This window comes from Zeus faber (assembly GCF_960531495.2).
Source record: "Zeus faber genome assembly, chromosome: 21".
NCBI lineage: Eukaryota > Metazoa > Chordata > Actinopteri > Zeiformes > Zeidae > Zeus > Zeus faber.
This window is the reverse complement of record NC_137208.1, coordinates 19417654-19429817: the sequence shown is the minus strand read 5'-3', so window position 1 is coordinate 19429817 and position 12164 is coordinate 19417654. Positions and strand designations below refer to the sequence as shown.

Genomic DNA, 12164 nt, shown 5'->3' with positions numbered 1-12164 from the left:
GGTACATTGGAGCCGACTACACAGCGGTGCTACCACTCTCCCCCACAATACTTCACAGGAGCCCCATTTGAATTGCCACGTTGGGGGAGAAAAAAACATTTGCTTGCAATATTCCCTTTTTTTTTTTTTTTTTTTTCTCGAGGTTTGCTGGTGGTTTTGTTTAGTTTGTTTGTTTTTTGTTCCCCCACTTCCCGACTATTTTTATCAGCGAAAATCCAATAAGAGGCTCTAAAAGCGTGTAGATACCTAAGAAACAGCTGCCATCTGGCTGCCGGAGCGGCTATCGGGGAGGAAGGATGATGTGTGTTCAAAGAGATGGAGATGATTTTTCTATTTCTTACGACTTTTTTTCGCGTGAAAAAAAAAAGCTTGTTTTTGGGGTTTTTTTGGCTCCACTTGAATCGGGTTACGGTTCTGGGCCTTAAACGCGGAAGGAAACGGCGAGAGAGAACAGTGCGTGGCCGTCGGAGGAGGGAGGACGAGGCAGATGTATTCTTCACCTTGGGTTCTGGACCTCCCGGCGGAAAAAAAGAACGGCCCCAATGCGCAACCCCAAGACATAAGACTCGTCCTGCTTTCCACCTGCCTCTCATTTGGTCTCGCTCTTGCTCTCTCTCTTTTGGCCCCTCATTTGCGCAGCCAGGCCCCTTCCGCGGCACTCGGCGAGAGAGCCCTCCGCACACTTTGAAGGGATGTAAAACTCCCCCCTCCAAAAAAAGTAAATTGGTGGAGAGGCTCCGTGACCCGCTTTACCGCATTGTTCCCCTTTGGCCTCCACCTTTTTCCTGTGATGTCAGATGCTCTCCGGTCCTCTTGGTGGCGGCAGTGGTGCCCATTGCCCTTTTTTCTTTTCAACCCCTCAATTCATCACTTTATATATATATATATATATATATATATATATTTTTTTTTACATTTTTTTCCCCGGAATATTGTTTGATGTATAGAATAGCAATCTGGGGTGAAAAAAAAAACAACAAAAAAGATGCCAAAACAGGGAAGTGCTGCATCATGAGGGACAGCAATGCACACACACACACACACACGCACACACACACACACACACACACACACAACACAGCCCAACCTAACCCTTTTGCGGTCACATGGTCCTTTTTCTGAGCCTGTAAAGTCAACGGTTTGTTTTACTGAGTGTGTGACACAGAGAGAGGAAGAGAGGAAGATTCTAGTGGTGGTTGGAGGGGTGGGGGTGGGGGTTGGAGGCTGCCCAGAAGATTCCTCAACAATGAAAAACAGATGATTGGGATTCTTGGGTTTCTAAGTGTGTATGAGCTTGTGTGTGTGTGTGTGTGTGTGTGTGTGTAGCGGAGTGTGTTAGTGTGAAGGAACTACGTGTGTGCTTTCTAAAAACTCATGACCCCACACATTATGATGCACTAGCAGCAGCCAGCTGTGAGCGCACGTGGGACGTGGAGGGTGGAGGGTGGAGGGTCGACGTTTGTCCAGAACTCATGGCTCTCTCACGTCCTTGGAAAAACCTACTTGTGGCCGTGAAGAGTGGCACTGAAACCAAAACCATGAATTGCCAGGCAGGAGCTGGGTTTTCTATCCATCCATCCATTCATCAATCCTCTGGGGCAAGACGAGTCCAGGCTCCCCCTTCGCGCCTGTGGTCCCTCGCTAAAGCCTCAGGTTCCTGCACAGGCATTTGCACTTTGCACACCCGTTTTTTGGCCGCAAATAGACTATTGCATAGTACAGATGTGGCCATCAACCTTACCCATATGGCTTGCATTGTTGTGGTTGAGGTAACGTTAAATTCTGCCTGCCTTTTACCTCGTCCTCTTTGCATGCACTTTAAGATAAAATAAGATAAGATTAGATAGAGGGAAGAAAGCACATTATTAATCCCTGGGCGTTACAGCAGCAAAATACAATGCGGTCGAGAATGAGATACAAATTAAAATGACATCAGAAATAACACATTATGTACATATAATCAAATTCATCAATCTTTTGGTTTTCTTATCTAATTTAAATTTGTATCTCTTTCCTGAATGCTTTCTTTTTTTTTTTGCAGTAACGCTTGAATTTCCCTCCTGGGAATAATAACAACGTTTAATAACCTCTTATCATATGATGCAACGCTCATTTTCCCCAGTGATTGACGGAGAACTATCTGATCTGATCTATTGATGACAACCGTTGTCACCAAATATGTTTTTATTTTGCCTTTTTTCAAACATTGCATATTGCACATCTACTGTAAACGAACCCCAACCGTTTCAACATAGCAATTCTACAATGACGTCCATTTAGCCCCAACACCGGCTTCAAGGGCTCCATCGGCGCTACGCGGTGCCATAACCGTCCTGTACCTCAACCTTGAAGCGGGACCAATGTGACTCAGTGGCTCAGGAGGAAGAGTGGGTCGTCTCGAGATTCGGAAGATTTGCGGTTTGATCTGCGGCTCCTCCTGCACGGTGCTGAAGTGTCCTTGAGCAAGGCACTTCAGCCCGAACTTCTCCCGAGGAGCCCGGCACGCCTGGCAGTGTATGAAAAGTGCTAAATGTGCTGCCAACGTATTCACGGAAAGGGTCAGACGGAGGTTTTTCTTTCTTTCATAAAGGTGGGTCATTCCAAGAAGAAAGGCGTTGATTTGACCCGCCCAGAAGACATCAATCCATCCACCCATCCATCTATCTATAGATACGGTTCTCTCCTGCTCTCCAGAACACTCACTTGTTCATGCAGGGCTTGAGCTGCTTTGTTCCGGCCGCCGGTTACATACGGCAGCTGCCCGCTTTTCCTCAAAGGACAGGTCAAACCACTCATTTATGGCCCTCAAGCGATTACACTTTTGAATAAAGCCACTTTCCCACCAGCGTCATTCATTGTGGTGACAGGGTAACATGCATGCCACCTGTGCAATATTGGAATGAAATTGTGTATGGCTTGTTTTTCTGTCACGCTTATGTCATTCAATGAAAATGCAAGATGGTAGGAGCAGTATATATCTCTGTGGTACTCGTTTTGAAGGGTTGAGGTTGTGTGTGTGTGTGTGTGTGTGTGTGTGTGTGTGTGTGTGTGTGTGTGTGTGCGCCCGTGTGTTACTATACTTGTCCTTGACTATACTAGACCGGTCTACGAACTGACTATTTTTTTTTGGTTTAGCACAAGGAACATGGGTCTTCACTTACCAGGTGTATCACTTTGATACCAGCACAAGAATGTTTGTTTGTGTGTGTGTGTGTGTGTGTGTGTGTGTGTGTGTGTGTGTGTGTGTGTATGAGAGTGACAAGCCAAGTTAATTGGAGACTCTGACGCTGTTATTTCCACAGTGGACTGCATGTGAACCTCGATGCCGACCTGCCTGAGCCTGGGAAAGAATTCTGCTTTCCACCTCTCTCCCTGTGACACACGCGCACGCACGCATGCACAAAGCACACACACCAACACACACATCACACATCGCCGGGTCAGGAGAGCAGGAATATCACCATCTGTTGGAGCCATGATGTGTTAAGCTCTGGCTTGTCGGAGTCACAGTGTCAAGAAAAATGGAGAATAGTCACTCGGAAGTAAAAGGAAGCTCCCTCTCTCACCCTTGCTCTCTCTCTCCCTCTCTCTCTCTCTCTCTCTCTCTCTCATGCCCACACACACATACAACACACATACACACATCCGCATGACCACATTTGCCCTCCGAGCCCTCTGCTACCTCAGTGCTTTGATTATATCTTTGGTTATATATAGAATATAGAATATTGAATATCTCTTTATTGTCGTATTATCGTACTAGTAGGATACAACATTCAAGATTCAAGATTCAAGATTCAAGATTTTTATTTGTCACATACATATACATACTTCCATACATATATGCAGTGAAATGTAATAAACCGGAGCGCCGGCGCAGGCGACCGCTAGGGGCGGCGCCACTATCGCATCTCAGGAACATCCTACATCTATTTGTAATTAATATAAGTATATGAAATTAAAACATAAAATATATATATATATATATATATATATATATATATATATATATATATATATATATATATATATATATATAATTAATAGTAAAATTATATATATAAACATATATATAAATGTTATATATATAATGTTTTTTTCAGGTGCCCCTCAGGCCCAGCGCCTCATGGTATTCTGGCTAATGGAGTGCGTTTGCTTCCATGACCCTTTGACCGTACAGGGAACACCTCGCGGATCGGATTGACAGCTACGGGGGAAATGTTTAAAAGTGTTTGTGTGTGTGTGTGTGTGTGTGTGTGTGTGTGTGTGTGTGTTGGAGAGAGAGGGGGTGCGGTTAAAGGGCAGTGTGTGGGGGGTACAAACACAAACACACACACACAGAGGCAGTTTATTTTTCTACATTTAGAGACGAAATCAAAACGCACTGGAGGCGAGACAAGGCAAGGCACACGCACACACACACACACACACACACACACACACACACACACACACACACACACACACACACACACACATACACACCGAATGGGGGGCTGGGGGTCCAGTTATTGGCAACGATGGCCTCCTGGGGCCGCAGTCCTCAGATGGATTCGAGATTGTTTCCCCCGTTGGTGTCGACCCCGCGGGGCTTTAATTGGCTGTGGCTTCATCCGACCTCCCGCGACCTTTAGCACAAATGGCCGCCGCCAAACCTGAGCCAATCAGGAGACGGAAGGTGGGGGCCGAAAAGAACGGAGAGGAAAAACAAGAGAGAGAAAGAGAGAGAGAGAGAGAGAGAGAGAGAGAGAGAGAGGGAAGTTGGAGAATATGTGGCGATCAGACCTGCATGTCAGGGGCTCGGCTCTTGGGATAAAAGTAACTTTTGGCAAACCGCGCCTCTATCAGGGGTTTATTTAAAAGGTGTTTTTTCTTTCTTTCTTTCTTTCTCTCTTTCTCTCCTTCTTTCCGCCCGTACACCCCATCCGCCTCGTCCGGTCGGCGGCGGCGGCGGCGGCGGTGGCGGGATTGTTTTATTCATGCTGTCGGCGCCCGCCCGTAATGGGTTATTTTTTTTCCCAGGCTATTCACACGGAGGGTCGCGAGGGAGAGGAAATAGGGCGAACGGCGTGAGGTGGAGAGGGAGCGAGGCAGCGAGAGGAGAGAGTGGTTGAAAAACCAGTGGGAGGCGAGCGTACACGCACGTAGCAAAAGAGGGAGAGGGGCGAGAGAAAGAGAGACAGAAGGGCCCTGCTCCGTTCTGACCGTTTCTCAGAAAGAGGAAGCAAGCGTCGGGGGATTAGGGTTGCGGGGGGCTTTACGGTCCAGAGCGTCCGGCCTGTGGGCGGACGCTCCGCCACGAACCCACAGGAAGCGAAAAAAGAGTGCCGCTCGCTAAAAAAAGCAGTAAGTTGTCTTTTGTAATACAACCATGAAGAAGGAGGAAGATGAAAAAAAAATAAAAAATCGATTGAACCATGTTAAAAATGATTAGACATGATTACGGGGCTTAAGATGTATCAGTGCTCCTATTATTCCTTATAATGGTTGTTGCTGTTGTGCCAGCAATCATTTTGTCAGGATAAGTATTTATATATATTTTTTTTTTCATCTTGAAATCGTCGTTTTGGGAATTAAAACCTACAGTAGCCCTTCTTCTGCCTCTGCCAGAATGTGAAATGCGACACTTTCAAATGTACGGTTGCATATCTCGAGCAACGCAACGCAACTTAAAGTGGTGATCCGTGCGATTTTGTTTACCTTAAAAAAAATCACATATTATGTTGACGCATTTGAAGAAACATCCGAGAAACAACTATTTAACGCATTCCATTACGCACGCGCTACTCGATATGTTTGTTTCCGTTATTGGTGGTGGGGTCCACCTTTCCCATCAGCACTTGAGAAAGAAAGAAAAAAAACATTTAGCAGTTATAATGGAATTCCATTCACAAAAAAATGGATTGCGGCCGCTTATAGCACTATGAATCAATCAATTGCGCCCACTATCTGCACTGTCTTAGCGTCCGTTTCACAAAAGATATCGCGCTTATGATGTGACAGCGCAAACACGCCAATCAAGTTCAACAAAAGTTTATGGGACACACGCTTTTTTTTGTTTCGTTCAGTTAGGAAAATGAGTACAATAAATACATCTAAAATACGTTTTTTGCAACGTATTTGCGGCAAATGTATGCATAACACCTCATTTAAATGCGTGCAAATAGCACCGGCGCACCGAGACACTTTTTGCGTGGCAGCGCAGTTAGCGATGCATTTCACAGTTTGCGTGTGCTTTGTGAATTAGACGCTTGCCTATTGTGATATTTGCAAAGGTTGAGCGGCGGCAAAAGCCACGGCTTCCTTTTGTGAATTTGCCGCTGGGAATTGTGGTGTAAATCCAGCCAACGCGGTCAATTACAAGGATTTCCACTTTAATGATGAATTACGTGACAATGATCGATATCAATTCATTACCTTATTCTATTTGGAATTGAGCAGAACACGATTAGCCAGGGAATCCTGGCAAAAAAATAGAGAGAGATAGAGTACGATCGCAAATCCGTCCCCCGTCCTCCTCCTCCCTCCTCCTCCTCACCCCTTCGCTGGTGTCATTTACTTCTTCCATTGTCGCTGCGGTGACCCCCATTCATCACCCCAACACACACACACACACACGCACGCGCACACGCACACACCTTTTCATCCACCTCGCCCCGAATTCCGTCAAATCAAACCGACCGCCTACACCTCCGTACCCCCCACCTGGCCTCCGTCAGGTGATCATTACCTATCGATCGCCGGTTCGCACAATCATTTGGTCAATGGCCCTAATTGCGTTTTTCTCTGTGTGTGGGGGCTACACCGGGAGCGTATCGATCATCGGCTAATGAGTGGGGGTGAGCGGGTGGGTGGGTGGGGGTCAGCGTGTGTATAAGTGTGGGTGTGGGGTGGGGTATCATGAGATCGGGGGGGGGGGGTCAGTGTGTGTATTAGTGTTGGTGTGGGGTGGGGGGGCGGGGGGGTGTCATGAGATTGGGGGGTGGGGCGGGTGGGGTTTATGGAGAGAAAGACACTGGAGTGAAGGAAGAGTCAGGCCGAGGGAGCGAGGGGCTTCACCGCAACCCGGGGGCTCAGCCGCTCAACAGGTGGAGCGGGTCGCCCAGTCATCGGAGGTTCTGCCATTTCTGCCACTTCACCCCTAACTGCTCCCGACGAGCCCTGCATGCCCGGCCCCTTCCATCGGTGGGCCAATGAGTTGTCGGGCGCTTTGGACGAAATTTTGTCTGCCAAATGATGTTAATGTACCGACTGGCCTTAGTCGGCCCCATCCATATCAAATGCAACCCCTGGCGCACATGGGGCTCACAGGCGTAGTCCTCACCGGTTTTGTAACGTTGACGAACCGAAAAGTGTTCCACCGTTTGTCAGGAATGGGCGATGATGGGGTATTTTGTTTTTGCCGGAAAACCAGCGTATTGCGAGATTACACAGTCGGGGTGATGAAATAAAAGACTTGTTTCTCTTCTGCCCTCCCTGCCTCGTTCTTTTACTCATTTCCTGTTCGCTCTCTGTCGCTCTCTCTCTCTCTCCCTCCCTCCCTCCCTCCCACCCCTCCCCCGTCCCTGCCTCTAGAATGCTTTCAGAGAGAGAGTGAGAGAGAGAGAGAGAGAGAGTGGGCTGCATATTGATTTTTTTTAGTGTTGAACTTGTGTGGCTCTCATTCTCTCTCTCTCTCTCTCTCTCTCTCTCTCTCTCTCTCTCCATCGCTCTTCCTCTCTCTCTCTCTCTCTCTCTCTCTCTCTCTCTCTCTCTCTCGCTCGCTCGCCCCCGCAGACACATACTGACGGTGAAGTTGATTAGGGGCCGCTCTAAATATATCCTCTCCTCTCCTCTATTCTCTTTGCCTCTGCTGCTCACCCACTCGCTCTCCCACACTCGTTCAATCACTCTCGCGGCACACGTGCTTCTCCCGCCGATTTGCCTGGACGCCGCACTCCGGCGGTAGCCTTCTCCCCTCCATCCCTTGTCTTTGCACTGTGTCATTACAGATCACTTGTCCCAAAAACACTGAAAAAAACCCAAAATGGACTGAAACCACTCAAACTTCCTGCTGTTCTCATATACTTGTAAAAAGAGGAATGGGGGAGTGGGAAATTATCTGACAATTTGGCAAAGTTTGGAAGAGTGGTTATAGCGGACATACACAGACGCCCCACCTCCCACTCAATCACTCACTCATTCACTCATGCACTCACTCACTCACTCTCTCACTCATTCACCCCACTCTCTCACTCATTCAGTCACTCACTCACTCACTCACTCACTCACTCACTCACTCACTCACTCACCCACTCACTCACTCACTTGATAAATCACAACACATATCTGACTATTTTCTGTTTTCAAATGTTTTGTATTTTTTCGCTATTTGTATATATTTGACAGTTATTTTTATTCAATTTTTATTTTGTACTGCACTTTTTATTGTATTTGTTCCCTTATTTTATAAATATTTATTTTATTCTCCATTTTTTAATCTCTAACTGTCTGCAAAATAACACCCCAAACCTCACCAGAACATGTTCAAGAGTCAAGATTCAAGATTCAAGAGGTTTATTTGTCACATGCATATACATACGTTCCTGGTGAATAAAACTGATTCTGATTCTGATTATTAACGTAAATAGCCTCAAGAAAATGGAAGAATACAACAATGACACAAAAATACAAGGTACGATGAGCAAAACGTTTATCCCTCTGCTGCGGTCCCTGGGATGCCTCTCTCTGGGTTTGACCGCGTTTCCCATTGCGTCCCGGTACGACCCCCCTCCCTCTCCGCTGCGTCTCATAAATGGATCCTTTTTTTTCCAGACAATGTGCACGTGGGTGTTTGGCTTAAGGCACATTTGACAGGATCAAATGACTTAACGCGGAAAAGAGAAATTCTGTCGTTTATGAAATAATCCCCCCATATGTATTTCATCCACATCCTCGCCTCTCCTCCGCTCTTATGCCTTCAACGCCCCCCCCCCCCCCCCCCCACCACCACCACCCACACACACACACACACACACACACACACCATCACCCCTGCCCCCACCCCTAACCACCCACCCACGGCAATACACTATTGAGGTAAAAGAGCGGGAGTCGTAATTTGGCGAGTGTGTAACGCACATAGAGACATAAACCTCACCATTTGATTTTCCATCAAATGGTAAAGCTTTGTGGTGGGGCGGTGGTGGGGAGGGGGTGTTTCTTTGACATGCGAGTATGTGTCTCCTGCCGCCAGTGTCATGCCATCAGGCACTCCTCTAAGATTTTCAAACACCGATTGACGCGTCCTCCCTCCCCACCCGACCGCGTTCTCGGGTCCAAATTTAAAAAATAAAATAAATCAGAAGCCTCATTATGACGCTGAAAAGGCCGGCCCGCTCGCAGGTGTACGCGGCGGCGCGGCGACTCCCGCCTCAAGACGTCAGCGCCGCTAATGAGAAATGATATTAGGGATTTGTGCCGTACCCGGGGATCTAAACTGGGTTTGATGTATCGGCTGTCTGTGCGTGGTCTCTATGTATAGTGTGGGTTTGTTTTGCGCCCGTGTGTTTGTGCATGGGTGGGTTCATGCGTGTGCCAGAGTGCATTGAGGAAAGAGACAGAAATAGAGAGAGCGAGAGAGGGAGAGAGAGAGGGAGAGAGAGAGAGAGAGAGAGAGAGAGACGCTGTCAGCCCTCGCTGCTCCTCCTCCACTGACTCTGTGAAGCAGATGTCCAATTGAGTCTATTTAAAGCCGCTCGCAGCTCCGCTGCCGGGGCCGATGCTGTACCTTCAAATCACCGTTATGTCTTACCTAAGCTCAACTCCTTTTCCATCTTTGCTTTCTTCCCAATACTTCCGCAACGTACGAAATCTATGGAGAAAAAAAACCCCAAAAAGCCTTGGATTATTCTCGTAGTATGACCTGGTGGCGTGGCTGCTTTGCGCTGTGGAGCCTAAGAAATCAGCAATCAACTGTGTTGTTCCAGACAATTATCCGAAACAGACACACTACTGGCATCCTTCTGTCTGTCTCTCTCTCTCTCTCTCTCTCTCTCTGTCTCTCTCTCTCTCTCTCTCTCTCTCTCTCTCTCTCTCTCTCGCTCTTTCTTTTATTTTTTTCTTCGCGAGGACTCATCTGGTTCTCCCGATGAGAAAATAGATCGGGGTTCGGGGATAGGTGGGATTTGGCCGTGCCTTGTCATTTTGTGCCAGGGTGACGCATCTGCTGCCATGTGAGCGCGGTGGCAGCGGCGGGGGTAGGGGTGGCGGGCGGTGGGGGAGGAGATAAAGTTCTCAGTCATCAACAGGATGTGGCGGTGTCAGACAGGAAGTCGGCGCCGAAAGGGTTTTTATTTTGTTTTTCTTGTTTGTTTTTTTTTTGTTTTAAAGGGGGAGCGAGACGCGCCCGCGCATACTGATTTGGACGCTGTGAAAATGAAAAACTGCGCTCGCTGGGGGCCACCCTCCTCCTTTCAATGCCCCCTGGTGCTCCAAATGTTGCACTCGCAGGAATGTTGTCCCCAATAATAACAACACCACGATAATAACTATAAGATATACAATCGATTTAAAGTGCTTATCAATAAAACCGTCTCCGTTAGGTGGGTTACACTGCAAATCCCAGAATCCTATTCTGTTTTGGATTTTTCAACATCCGTATTTCAAAAGCAGCAGAGGATTGCATGCATAACACGTGTAAATACATTGAATGGCCGTTTCTGCTTAAATGGCAGCTATATAAAGTATTGAATATGATTTTTTTAGCACAATTATCTCATGGATTACCACTTTAATGAATGATCAATAATCCTCAACACGTCGGTCCATTCCGCTCCATAAAACGAGAAAGTCTATTTTGATTGATTAACCAATATATATTCGAAATATTATATCATAAAATGGTAAAGTATTTTATGATAAACTATTAATTATTATATTATTATTATATTAATAATATTTTATTTTATTATATTTTATATAATAATGTATATATTTATACATATATATATATCATACATTTATTGAATACATGAATGAAATAATTAAAAAACACCATTTATATTAGTAGTAGTAGTAGTATTGGCATTATAAAATTATGATTAGCATAGCATATTGCTTCAGAAATATTATTGTTTTTATTATTATATATATATAATATTATATTATAATATTTCCTCTGTGCAGTATGGCAGGCTTTCTACAGGGGGCGGAGGGAGAGAGAGAGAGAGAGAGAGAGAGAGAGAGAGAGAGAGAGAGAGAGAGAGAGAGAGAGAGAGAGAGAGAGAGAGAGAGAGAGGGAGAGAGAGAGAGAGAGGGAGAGAGAGAGAGAGAGAGAGAGAGAGAGAGAGGGAGAGAGAGGGAGAGAGAGAGAGAGAGAGAGAGAGAGAAGAGAGAGAGAGAGAGAGAGAGAGAGAGCCCTGACAGCTCTCCTCTCGCACTGAGGATCCAGGACGAGTCGTTGCACCCGACGCACCGCTGTCACTGCAGACGGAGTAACAGCCTGCGCCGCTTTTTTGTGTGTGTGTGTGTGTGTGTGTCCGAGACGTTGTTTTTTTTCCCCCGCACCCTGCGCCGCTTAGAGAGTCAACTATGGTTTCTATAATTTCAGACCTGGACCCCCTGAAAAGCTGGAACGTGTTAAGGTAAGACACTCTCCATTGTCGAGCGGGAGCCATTCGTGACCGATCTAGCGGCGGAAAGTACTCGCACCCGTCGCCGCTGTGGCGCGTAATTACGCAGCGCTGTTGCGCTGTTTACGGATGCGCTTTTTACTTTTCTGGAGTTGTCTCCCCTCCTCTCCCTGCAAGCTGCACCGTTCCACCTTAACATCCATCATTAACCCCATGCTGTTCCCTCCAGCAAGTTTTTTTTCATATAAATATATATATATATATATATATATATATATATATATTTATTTATTTTTTTTACTTCCATTTCAGTCAAACCAAATAAGACACCTGATCACCCTCGTCCCCTCCAGTGCTGTAGCTTGCAGGAGAATGATTAAAAAAAGTATTCTCCCTTCAAGGAATTTGAGACATGGAGACATTTGCTCGAGAGAGAGAGAGAGAGCAATTGGGGAGCTTTTTAAAATATATAAACAAAATACATATATATATATTTTTGAATCCTTGTCATTTCACTACAAACAAATTTGCCAAGCGCCGAGCAATTCCATT

At 46.3% G+C, this 12164-nt stretch overlaps 1 protein-coding gene across 1 annotated transcript in view; it reads left to right on the top strand.

Moving 5' to 3' along the window:
- The first annotated feature begins 11585 nt into the window (after window positions 1-11585).
- The window catches only part of celf2 (cugbp, Elav-like family member 2), a 159325-nt gene continuing 158746 nt past the window's right edge, over window positions 11586-12164 (top strand). Inside the window, exon 1 of the mRNA XM_080022487.1 lies at window positions 11586-11624. The gene's annotated coding sequence lies outside the window, so the exon portion shown is untranslated. The remainder of the gene's footprint in view (window positions 11625-12164) is intronic.